This window comes from Cottoperca gobio, chromosome 13 (assembly GCF_900634415.1).
Source record: "Cottoperca gobio chromosome 13, fCotGob3.1, whole genome shotgun sequence".
In the NCBI taxonomy this organism is placed as follows: domain Eukaryota; kingdom Metazoa; phylum Chordata; class Actinopteri; order Perciformes; family Bovichtidae; genus Cottoperca; species Cottoperca gobio.
In genome coordinates, this window is record NC_041367.1 from 23,291,656 (window position 1) to 23,304,381 (window position 12,726).

A 12,726-nucleotide genomic window follows, 5' to 3' on the forward strand; every position below is an offset into this window, starting at 1 on the left:
TTTATGGGACACAGCAGCTTCACTTACCAATATGAAGTAAAAGCGACAACAACTCATGTAATGAATTGGCACAATTCCTATATGGTGAGCTGTTTTAATTTGCTACATAGTGTATTTACGAGTCATCTTTTCGTTGAATTTAGTGTATATATTTTGGTGTGGGTGTCAAAATCTAGTTTTAAGTTTTGAGCATGAAAATTAATTCATACCTTGGAAATAGTAGAAATAATAATAGGCATACTAGGCACATAGTTGTGCAATAATTCCCCAAAACTAACAAAAGCTTAAATTTGTCATGTGCTAGTGCCCAGCTACAAACATAAACGTCTTTTAAACAAAGGTTTTGTTTGAGGTGAATCTCAGACATGCAAAACTCAAATTATAAAATGTTCATCAAGTGGCTACAGACATTCAGTGGAGTAAGTTGGCAAAAAGAAAAAAGGGGGCAAACAAGACCACATTTTACCCCTACTACCTAGTGTTGGTACCTAAGCTACTGGTAAGAGCAAGCAATGATATCCTCTGGCGCCAGTCACTTAAAAAAGAAATATATACATATATATATATATATATATCTTTTTTTTAAAGTATATATATATATATATATATATATATATATATACTTTAAAAAAAGATATATATATATATATATGTATATATTTCTTATATATATATATATATATATATATATATATATATATATATATATATATATATATATATATATATATATGCTAGTGCGTATATATTGGTGTCAAATGACTATAAATGCAGGGACAACGGCATAATTTTGCTTACTAGATTTTTACTCATATATTAAAAAATATTTTATAATCAATATTTACAGAAGTGATTCATTATGTTTAACTTATCATTGCCTTCTCGCTGAACCTGAAACAGAAGCCATTATGAATGTACTGTGCTTTTAAATCTACGGGAGTTCCGCCCTACACTGTATGACCAATCAGCAGCTCTGGCACATAGACTCATCACAGCTCGTCTTTCAACGCCAGTAGCTCAGTCCCGTTGTAACAGTTCAGTTGGCGTCACCCGCATCACCTCCAGTCTACCGTGCGACTGACGCGGTCTGTGTACACAGAAAATGCCCAGAAAGTGACTCTAGAGGACGGCAGGACTGTCCGGACATTGGCACTGGATTCCGTGAAGGTTTTATGCCCGACAGACCCAAGTCTCCTGCGCCGTATCCGCAGCATTAGGTAGGTTTTGGCGCTGTGGTGTTGTTGCAATGTCTCTCTCCTATCCTTCCCCTTAGCCCAGGAGCTGCGACAATTAAACGCACATTTTTAGCTGGGGTTTTTGAATAACCGTAATACGTCGTATTCTCAGCCGTAACATCGCTACTTTTCCTCTTAACGCGGGTTACATACTTGCTAGTTAGTTATCAAGACTTGATTGAAAATGACCACGGCTAATATAATCACGTACAAATTAAGCCCATGTCAAATAAATACATTTAGCCGGTGATGTATGTTGACAGATATTGCCGTTGCGTGCCGCCCTCAGGGTAACGTCGCGCGGAACTGTATTACAAACCTTTCTTGATTATCGACAAACGCAGTTAGGTTACATACCTTGAAGATCACCGAAGACATTTTACAAATGTTGAGAGGCAACTCTTCAACTGGGGGCACGGCTGGGCCACAAGGCAGTATGTATTTCAATTCAATTCAACTTAAAACATGTCCTCTGTGCAATTCTTACTACCCTCTTATCCAAACTAGACCGTGGTTGGTGCGGTAAAGAACACTTTGAACGAAATCTAAAGTTCAGACTTGATTTGTAGCCTTAGTGGTTTAGTTACGTAGGCTGGCTATGTCGAATTAATCAGAAGACCATAACATAAACGCAACCTTACACTGACTTTGTATTAACTATGGTTCTTTGTTGATGAACGAGACATATTTTAATGTCCTATTTTAATAGGGTTCGGTTTGAGGTTACGTACCACATTAATAGATAATGGATTGTGTTGGGGTTATACGTGTTTTGGCCTGAGAGTGCAGCAAAGGTTGGAAAAAAGGACCCTGCCTCAGTTAATCACATTGGTCAAGCTCATGCATAGCCTGCTGCAACATCTATTAATATGAGATCTACTCATAGTGGGAACATAGTTATTTTTTTCCCCTAGGTCCTTTTAACACATCTTGTATTTTATGCTGTTGTGGACCAGAGAGATGTGGTCTCAAATACAAAAACTGAAAATTAACAATTGAACTTTTGCATAATTTTTAGAAAGCGGTGTTGTTGTTCACCACTGCTATGTCCCAGGTTGCTGAGTGAAATGATTATCACCATTGATATCTTCATATTCTGTCCATTGCTTTCTGGAGATGTCAGACTAGCAAGAAAATAAAGGTAATTCTTGGCTCATCTGACAGAGAAATTGTTTAATGGATTTAGAAATTAGAAGAGACAATTTATGTATTTTTTATTAAAAATACTTTGTAGCAATCTTGGAAAGCTGGAAAAACAGTTTCTAGTGGCCAGTAAGGGGCATAGACTACCAGTGTCTTGGTGTCCAGGACCACATCTGCTGTGTCCAGGTGGTCTGGACTAGTTGAATTCAGTGCTGGCTGCTCTGAGTAGGTCGACTTCCACAGCTGCAGAGCTGGATCAGTTGGACTCGAGCTCACTTATGCTCTCATTTCCTTTTCTGAAAAGAACACCCACTGCTGCATCACAATTATTACATTCAGTCAAGCAGCTGTCTGACCGCTGAGCACAGCCAGGGTTTCAACTGCAGAGCAGCGCCCATATTTATGAAGTTCCTCAAAAGAGAGCTTGCTGCTCAAGGACTCACTGACGTTGGGGCCCACATACATCAAATCTCCCAGAATAGTAGAGTTGTTGGCCAGAGATGTCGGTAGATCTCTTGCACTGCTTGTTTTCCCACTTGATTGATGGATCAGTTTGTTGACTGATCGTGAGTGAGGACAGGGCCTTCAATTGTGCTTTTGTAGTTTTCTGCGGCTGCAAAGTTTACAGCCGACATGTCACAATATTTTTGTTCTTTATTGCCTTCCATAGCAGATGACATGTTTGTGAGTTAAAGCTACCAAGGACTAGGGAAGTAGCATTATATCACATTGATGGGAAACAAGACAACATGGGTGTTTATGAAGTGTCCCGGAACACTTGAGCTCAGAGCCAAAAGTTTAGTGACCACCCACACACTGGTCAGGTTTCCCTGGTGACTTGCTGTATTTCTGTGATAAATGAATGGACCTATTATTGTGTTGTATGACTGCATGCAAGAGAACTCCAATTTTGGGATGTCTTAAAATTGCAGACAATGTCTAATTTTGATCCAAATAATCAATGTTATACAATTGACAATGAACAGTAAAAGAAACCCGCTATATATATATATATATATATATATATATATATATATATATATATATATATATATATATATATATATATATATATATATATATATATATATATATATATATATATATATATCTCTATCTCTTTAAAAAATACATGAAAGGTTAATAGGTTATCAGCATTGTAATCATTTAATTTCCTGGAGATGCACTAATCTATTTATGACTTTTTAGGATTATTCACCACTAACATTCTGCCTGCTAGTTTCCTGTAGAGGAACGATATTGCTAACATGATGAAACATTGAAACGTGGTCAAAAGATGACATACCCTCAGATATATGTTGATGGGACAATTCATTGATTAGTTAATGTATCAACTATTTTGATAATCGATTAATTTATGCCATTTTCAAAGCAAAAATGCCAAACTCCAGCTTCTTCAACGTGATGCTTTACAGATTTTATTTGTTTTATATAATTGTAAATGTAATATTTTGAGTTGATGAACTGTTTGTTGGACAAAGCTCGACATTTGTAGACATCTAAATTGACTCTCGGAAACTATTTTGCGACATTGTAATAGAATAAATTAATAAATTGCAAAAATAATTGACAGATTAATCTGTAAAGATAGTAATCATTAACTGCAGCCCATCTCGGCTACAACACAACCACAAATGGCTCTATTCACTATTCATATTTGCTTACTACAGATATATTTGTAGCGCTGTATATGTTGACCAATGAGTTACAAAATACTTTACAGAAATGACTACATTGTGAAATGCAAAATGTTGCCACACGATGACTTCAGGGATGCAGGAGGATTTTGAACTCTGACACCAGCAATGGCCATGGTGTCTCGGAAAGTGCACCTGCAGGCTACGATAAGCTGCACTGTGTTGACTTTTACCTGCAGGCTACGATAAGCTGCACTGTGTTGACCTTTAGCTGCAGGCTACGATAAGCTGCACTGTGTTGACCTTTAGCTGCAGGCTACGATAAGCTGCACTGTGTTGACCTTTAGCTGCAGGCTACGATAAGCTGCACTGTGTTGACCTTTAGCTGCAGGCTACGATAAGCTGCACTGTGTTGACCTTTAGCTGCAGGATACCGGTAAGCTGCACTGTGTTGACCTTTAGCTGCAGGCTACGATAAGCTGCACTGTGTTGACTTTTAGCTGCAGGCTACGATAAGCTGCACTGTGTTGACTTTTAGCTGCAGGCTACGATAAGCTGCACTGTGTTGACTTTTAGCTGCAGGATACTGGTAAGCCGCACTGTGGTGTCTTTTAGCTGCACTGTGTTGACTTTTAGCTGCTGACCACTTTCCAAAGCATACCATAGTTATAGTTTCTGTATGTTTTTCCTGCCTTCCATGCAGCCACTGGTTTGAATTAATTTCACTGTGTTGTTTTCTGTATATTTTTGTTTGATGTAGTGTAGTGCCAATATTCACTTAATATAACTGCAGTACCACAACAATAACCTATTTAAAAAGACACAAACAAATGTTCATTGTCATGGACTACCTCTCCCAGGCAGGTTTTATGTTTAAGAAGTAGTCATAGTATAGTAAAATGAGACATTTTTGCCTCCCTGGACAACTGAGAAACACAATTCAGTTTGTTTTACAATAATAAGTATGTATGAATTATTGTAAATACTATAGGCTAAAAACATACAAGCCATTAGTTGGGTTGGGTCCTGGAAGTATCAGAGTAAAAACCGTCTCCAGAGCAACACTCCTACACAGACAACCCTGGCAGCCCAGATTGTGTCTCACTGCCTTACACATTGTATTCATACTAGTTGACTGAAGGCTGCCCACTCAGTACACCGAAACCCCTCCCCCCATAATACACTTACACACTTTCTAGTCATTGGCAGATTTACTCCACCGTGTTTCTCAGCCAGTCACTTTACTGATTAGTGATTTGTCGTTCACTGTTTATAACCCCTGCATTGTGATGGTGAATATACATCTGCTGTGTTCCCAGCTGCACCACGAAGGAGAAGTTGATGTATGCGAGTGTTGCGTTACTTCAACAGGGGATATTTAAACAAACATAATATGATGCATGCAGGCAGAACTGCTGTGGTTTCAAGTGCAATCACTTCCTGTGTGAACTGCAGTTAGATGTGGGTTGATGAGAATTTATTCACAGAGAATGTAGTTTTTGGAGTGGGGGAGTGACAAGTTACCCAATTCACGATGGAGGAAGCAGGATGACATATTACACATCAGCAACCTTGTAAGGTCAAAAAGAAATCAAGCAGAAACGCCTCAGTTTGCTGGACCTTCACATTCAGATCTGCCATCTGCATACAAATGGGTTTCAAATGAAAGGACAAACCAACGTAAAGTGTTGTTCCATCACGGTCCTCAAACGGCTTCAGTGCTCCTTGTCATAAATTCTTCAAGTATGGTTCCAAAATATATTCCCTCATTTGGTGTTTAAATGTTGTTTGTGGACAATTCTGTTCAGCGGGCCCCCACCTGGCCCCCACCGTTGTTTTACTATATTTTTTAAAAATAGAAATAAAACCCCTTTAGTTAATTTTCACATAGACTATCAGTGCCTATGTTCATAAAATAATTCATTTGTAAGACGTGATATCAATACTATTTTCGGACGATGGAGAAAAGTCTGCTAATTTATGCAGTGTAAAATACCATAGTGGTGACTAACAGATGACCGGTCAGATTGTGTTAAACTCCCAAAAATAAAGAATTCTGCATCAGCAGATTCAGTTGCTGCCAGTCCTTCTCATAAAGATTTTTCAAAACATGTTTGATATTTGTGACCGCCGTTGGCCCAACCGAGATATACTGGTAAATAAACATTTTTACCGCTAGTTAGCTCTGCTTTACAAAGTTCACTCTCCTGCTCTCCCTCTGAAAGGTATATATTCCTACACGCCTCTCCATAAGATCTCACCCAAACTAGTTTTTTCCCCTCCTTTTTTGGCCTTTTCAGTCCAAATGTTGCTGCATATCAGCAGTGCAAGCTGCTAGTAGCTGTCCTTGTGTTCTTTGGGAATTTTAGTTGCCAGTTGCCTCTGGGATGGTTGTGCATTATCGCCCTGGCACAACTGAGAGGCTTTCTTCAGAGACAGAACTTGAAACTATGCAGCTAATGGTTTTTGCAAATGCTGACCTTTCAACTCCGCTCAGAAACCCACTGCTGTTCTTTCCTTTTCAAATGGAACTGCCTGTAATGTGATATCAGAGTTCAGTATAAGTCATGTTCGTGAGCAAAGAGGAACATTTACAGCCTGTTATATAAAAACGGAGGATTTCCTTGATACAATTCAGAGCCAGGGAGGTTTGTTAAATGTCCTTTATGGTTCTGACCAAGGTAATCTAATGCTGTTAGCAAATCACAATAAAACAATCACTTCCTTTTCTTATTCAAACATTCAGTCCTTATCTCTTCCTCATCCTATGGCTGGGATTTCATGGGTGATATTTCCATGTGGGGAAAAAGGACGCTGGCATAACATTCAAAACACTCCATTAAATTCAAACATTTAGGCTGACTAAATATAATACAACAGGCTCAGTTATTAAACACATGTTAAAAGGAATGAATCTTGCCAGGGGACTGGGTTTTTCCTGTATAAAGAAATGTCAGATTGTCTCTTTAATTGCACAGCATCCATTCTGAACACGCAGACCAGACCCCCGCAGGTCATAAACGGCGTGGCAGGTGTGTAAGCAAATCAAATTCCCGGAAACCCAAGGTTGACTCAAGGTTTGTACAAATAATGGGGGAGGAGGACGACTGTGTTTGTCCTCATCCTTAGTTTATTTGCTATGTAATACAGATATAATGTACAGATATAAAGATAATATGTAATGCAGATAATACATGCATGTGGAGGAGCAGTAGCCATTTATTAAGAAGCAGACAGTCTCACCGTTGGATTATTTTGCACACACCAGGCAAATCATGATTTGACGCTGACTGGAATGAGTCTGTCTTGCCTGTGGAGCGACATCTCCGCTTCCTGTCATACAGTCTAGCTGGAGGTTGATTAGGTTTTTTCATAGCATGTGATTTATGACGGAGCCCGAGGGGCAGAGGTTGTGGACAGGTAATGGCCACAGTCCTGCTGATTGATCACGCCGTTGTGTGGAAGTTCAGGAATGTACCAGACAGAACTGATTGGAAACTTAATAAAGGATAGATCATTTGTCAGTGAGAGGATGAAAGATGCACAAGCAGGGCCACTGTTTTCTGTAACATTGTAATTGAGGTTCCTAATATTGTATTTATACTGATACAATTTGTACTACAAATATTTCTTAAAATGTTATTTAACCAAGTTCAAAAGCAACCTTGAGATTAAAACTCTCCTTTACAAGAGTGTCCTGGTCAAAGTTTCAGACATAAAACTTAACATTTCCAGACGATAACATTTCAAATCTTTACATTAGTATACCAAAATAAGCAAATAGCAGTGATGCGGTGTATGTCGAGCTTTAATTGTGAAATGTAAAAACAGTGTGGTTGTAATGCGGCGACGCATTGGTGACATGCTGTATGTTTTGACTTTGTTAAAATACTGAATATCAAAATAATCACAGATAGTCCGTGTTCCTTCCATTCTCATTTGTTTAGTTTAGCAGGTGTAAATATTATAATTTGAACTAGGACGACTGCACTGAAGCTCCAGTCTCAGTCCTGCTGAGTGTGGTCACTATGAAAACAAGGACACACTGTCATTGATGCAAAGTCCCAGAAACGGGGACAATCCAGCATCCTCTGCTGCAGTCTCAGAACTGACATTTTCAGTGCAGTTCACTGCAGTTCCAGTCCCATCTGTGCAGCTAGAGATGCTGCTGCTGATGTGTGCCATCTGCAGGCAAAGAAACGTTTGATACCTTGTGAAGCCAATGGTTGTGCTCGACTTCCTCGTCATTTTGACGGACAGGGTCGTAAAATAAATTCTCGTCATTTTATTTTTGTTATCATAATTTCCATTGATTCATTAAAAATGTTAAATAACTAATATACCGACCAAGCATTTAGATTATGCATTTATACATTAATAAGGGCATGGAGAATAAAGGCCGATAAGCAGATAAAATATTTTTTCCCGGAAGCGGAGGAATCTAAAAACACTGCGGCCATTATGCCGAAACATGGCAATATGAACAATGCAATTTTACAAAATTAGTTTTTTTTTGTCTTTGCCCGGACAGACGACTTCTCGTGGCAGTTATGATTTTTTTCTTTTAGCTGAATCCACGGTCCTCTGCTGCCACACTGCAGACTGAATATGCAGCGCCACTTCAGTGAGATTTTTAAATCTGGAAACATTTCTCCCAGAGAAGTGAGAAGATTCCACAGCATGCGCTACGTCTGCACCAGCAGCGCCGCTGCTCCTCACAGAGAAGAGGAGGAGAGGACACGCGCTGTAAATGACTTCAAGTTATAGTAGACTGCCCCAGTCAGTGTTTTAATCTGTCAAAATGACATTATTTAAAAAAAGAAAATCCATGAATGACTGAAAGTATTCGGTAACGTGACCTCGGTGTGAAGCTGCTTTTACCTGCTAAATGTTAGAATGTGAGTTTCTGAGTGAGTTACAAGCTTTCATCAGGTGCTTTGCATAATATATTAGCCAATGCAGGAAGAGTGATAGCTGGCTGATGTATACAGCAGATTACAATTTTACAAGCCCTACAACATTCCTTATCATGTAAATGACTACACTATAAGATATAATCTGGAACCTATATCAAAGCTTCCCCTGAGTTATGTCCTCCAGTTTCGACACAGATAAAAAAAAAAACCAGACTAAACGCAACATGTTTCTGCAAAAAGCTGCTGGCAGTGAAACATAGAATCTTTAAAAAGGTTCATGTCAGCTAATTTACAGTATATTGTTACAAAAGTGCTTTGTTTATGACGGTTAATTTTCTTCCTCCCTTTCTTTTCTTCTGGCTTCGTTCCTGACATACCATGATCAGCCCAGCATTAGATGAGTCTGCGTGTAAACTAAGTGACGAACGCCTCAGCTGCACAGTTTGTGTGGAGAATGGAAAGAAGTTTGAAGATATCTCTTAAATAGAAAAACTTTACTTTAACTAATATCAATTCAGCTTTTGGACAGAAGTGGCAGTTCATCAATCACTTTTGTCTGGTTTCTTCTGACGAAATACAAGCAGTTCTTCTGTGCCTGCTGCTGCCAGGATGGCTGCCAGCATTTAAACCCAAATGGAGGGAAATGGAAATGAATTCACGATGTGGCTGTGTTTGGGCTTAATGCTCGTTTTATACTATTGAATATTGGAGGAGTGAATTAGAGCTTTTTATATGCACATTGGACCCTCGTCGAAATAGGATATAGTTTGAATGAATCAAATTGAATGATTATTTATTGCAGAGTATACGTGCTGTAACATTTGTGCAATTACAACTGGAGTGATTAGTTAATTTATTGATAGGTCGATCAACAGAAGAATAATCGGCAACACTTTTGTTATACATTTAGTTATTTTGTATCTTTTCTTGTGTAAGGGGACTACAACTGCATTTCTTTCTGCAACCCTGTGTTGTAAAATGACAATAAATGAACCTTGAACCTTAATCGATTAGGCTGATCATTTTTTCAAGCAATAGTGAAAAAATGAGAATCAATTTCTGGTGGCAGCTTCTCCAATGTGAGGACTTTTCTCTCTGTTCTACATTGTGAACTGAAATCCTTGGGCATTTTTGGGCAGACAAACGAAGACATTTTAAATGTCACCTTGGACTCAAAGAAATGGACATTTTAATCGATTAATCAAGGTTATGATGTGCAGATTATTTAAATAATTGTTAAGTGCGGTCTTAATGTAGAATTTGATTATATCTATACTTGTTATGAGAATGTATTTGAGCTTGGTGACGTCATAGGGTGAACAGGCCTCATCAGGAAGAAGGCAGTTCTAAATATAGTGAGGTGAGTTATTTCAATAAACTTAATTGTGTTGTAAAATGTGAGGGTTAAAGTGGGGCGACCTGGATCAGCCCCCTACATTTGGATTATTTTAAATCCCTCCACTCTTCCATAAGAGGAGACATAGGCAATAAACTGACTCTGTTCAGCTCCTTCTCAGTGTTACGACATATTGCTCACACCAGCTGATTTCCTCTGCTTATGCCAGACACAGTGATCATTCATCGACTAATCATGAGAACAGTTAATCGAAACCTTTTAACCTGGCTGACAGTCAAGCAATTAATTTCAGAGCAGAAGTGATTGAGAAGTAAAATAAACTTTGTAGAATCCTGGTTTCCTGCTGTTATTTCCTTATCAGTATCACAGACCTCTCTCCAGGGCTTCATGAGGTGCGGAGTCCTCGTTATTAAGTGTTGATGTGCTTTGGTTTCACCGTTGCTCCATGGAGAGCAGGCTCAGCCTCCACTGCTTCCCTAACAGATCAATGGAAAAAGAATCCAGCAAGAAGGATACAATATCAGTAACAGGAGAGAAAATCCTCAATTAATTTAACACAAACACATTTTAGCCCTGGTGCAAGATGTAACACGACACTGTGCTGAATCTCAACCGCAGTTTATCAGTCAGGCGTTCATAATGCTTCACCTCTGACGGAGGTCCATCTCAAATCTTTAGGTCAATTTCCATTGTTTCCTTCCATATTGTTATATCACTTCTTCACATACACGTTCAGTGAATGTACAGCTGTTATTTGTGTTTATGAATATTGAATAATTGTGAAATTATTTCTTTAGATTATTTTTCCTCTTATGTATTTTATGTAACGCACATATCGCTGTATAGTTTGGTTTATCTTGACTGGCTTGTGATGTTACAAGTGACTCATCTGTTGTCTTCTCACCTTCATCGCTTTCTTTCTCAATTACTTTCCTGCTTTTGCTTCCTTTCATTTCGTGCAAATCTGTTCTGTTGATCACTTATTCAGTATGTAGTAAACTATGAATTTTTTGTTTGTCTGACTGTATAATGTTTTGCAGCTGTTTGTTTTTCCTTGAAAAAGTGATGCTAAATCTCAGTGACACTTACCTGAATTGCATTCGGCCTCCCAGATTGATTTATATATCTAACTGCAAAAGTGACTCAAAAGGTGTTTTCCCACTTTTTTAAAAGCAGTTGAAGCTGCCTTGGGGAAACGCCAGGCAGCTCTTGTACTTCCACTAATAGACTAAAGGTGTTGGCAGCCTGTGATGCCTTGTGACTTCCTCCTCCCTTTTAACAATGAATCATCAAGGAGAAGACACAGATGTGAGAGGCTGGAAAAAAGACAAAGCACAACAACAGTAAAAAAACAAACAATGTTAGATGCTGCACTGTAAGAACTTCAGTATTTACAAATTGTTTACATTCCTCAGTCAAAGTGCAGAGGTAAAACTTAAAGCATTTATCTGCAGCTTAGGCTTGCATGAGCGCCTTCTCACGTGGAGACTAACACAAGGAATTAGCTGTGATGGTTTGTTGTGAAATGCTCCTCACTTGTTTAACGACGAGTTAACAGTCGAGGATGTTTGCTTAAAAGCAACTACAGCCACTTGGCGCATTAGGTACGAGTAACCCACTGAGAAGAAGTTGGCAACATGCTATAAGAGGGGGAACAGATGGTAGAGTGGTGCATTGGCCTGTCCCTACCTGGCTATACACATTAAAATACAGTACAGAATAGAGAATCCCCTAAATATTCTGTATTATCTTTCTGATCGTGTTCAATACATTAGACCTAATACCAAGTCTCTTTTCTATGAAAAGGTTCTACATATTACACAGATACACCAGTATTTTTCAGATTTGACCTGCCAGCTAATATCTTTTGCCAAATTCAGTATAGTTTAATTAAGCCAATTTCATCCAACAAGTATTCATTATTCTTCAAGCATGTATTCTTGTTGGGGTGGGAAAAACCTCTTGAATAGCATAAAGGTGATGGAACTCTCACATTGGCTAACCATAATGGAGATGGTGATTGATGTAAGAGCTTTGTGATATTAAGTTCTTTTTGATTTTCTGTAGTACCATCAACCCAACCTGCAGGCTTCAGATATTTGGAGATTTTGTCAGCAATGTCTCGATTTCTATTTATCCTGACATCAAGTTTTGTGTTTTTTGCCAGTGTGTGTTTTTGTCAGGGCTAGGCACAGATGGAAATTGTTGATTTCCGTCTTCGTCAGCAGTCGCTATTGACTGCCAAACATGTACTCTGAAAAGCATTACTAAACATAACTGTATGTTTAGACATTCGCATACTTTCAGGGCAATAAATGTCATTTAGCAGTTATGTATTTGCTGGGAAGGAAAGAAGTCTCTAATTAATACATCATGAGTTAGAACAAAAAAAATGTCTTGCGTCATTCTGCTTGGTT

General features: G+C 38.6%; 1 protein-coding gene across 4 annotated transcripts in view; it reads left to right on the forward strand.

Moving 5' to 3' along the window:
- Nucleotides 1-995: 995 nt before the first annotated feature.
- tpst1 (tyrosylprotein sulfotransferase 1) overlaps nt 996-12,726 on the forward strand; it is a 39,549-nt gene continuing 27,818 nt past the window's right edge. For all 4 annotated transcript variants that reach the window (XR_003833298.1, XR_003833299.1, XM_029446700.1 and 1 more), the window contains exon 1: nt 996-1,217. The gene's annotated coding sequence lies outside the window, so the exon portion shown is untranslated. The remainder of the gene's footprint in view (nt 1,218-12,726) is intronic.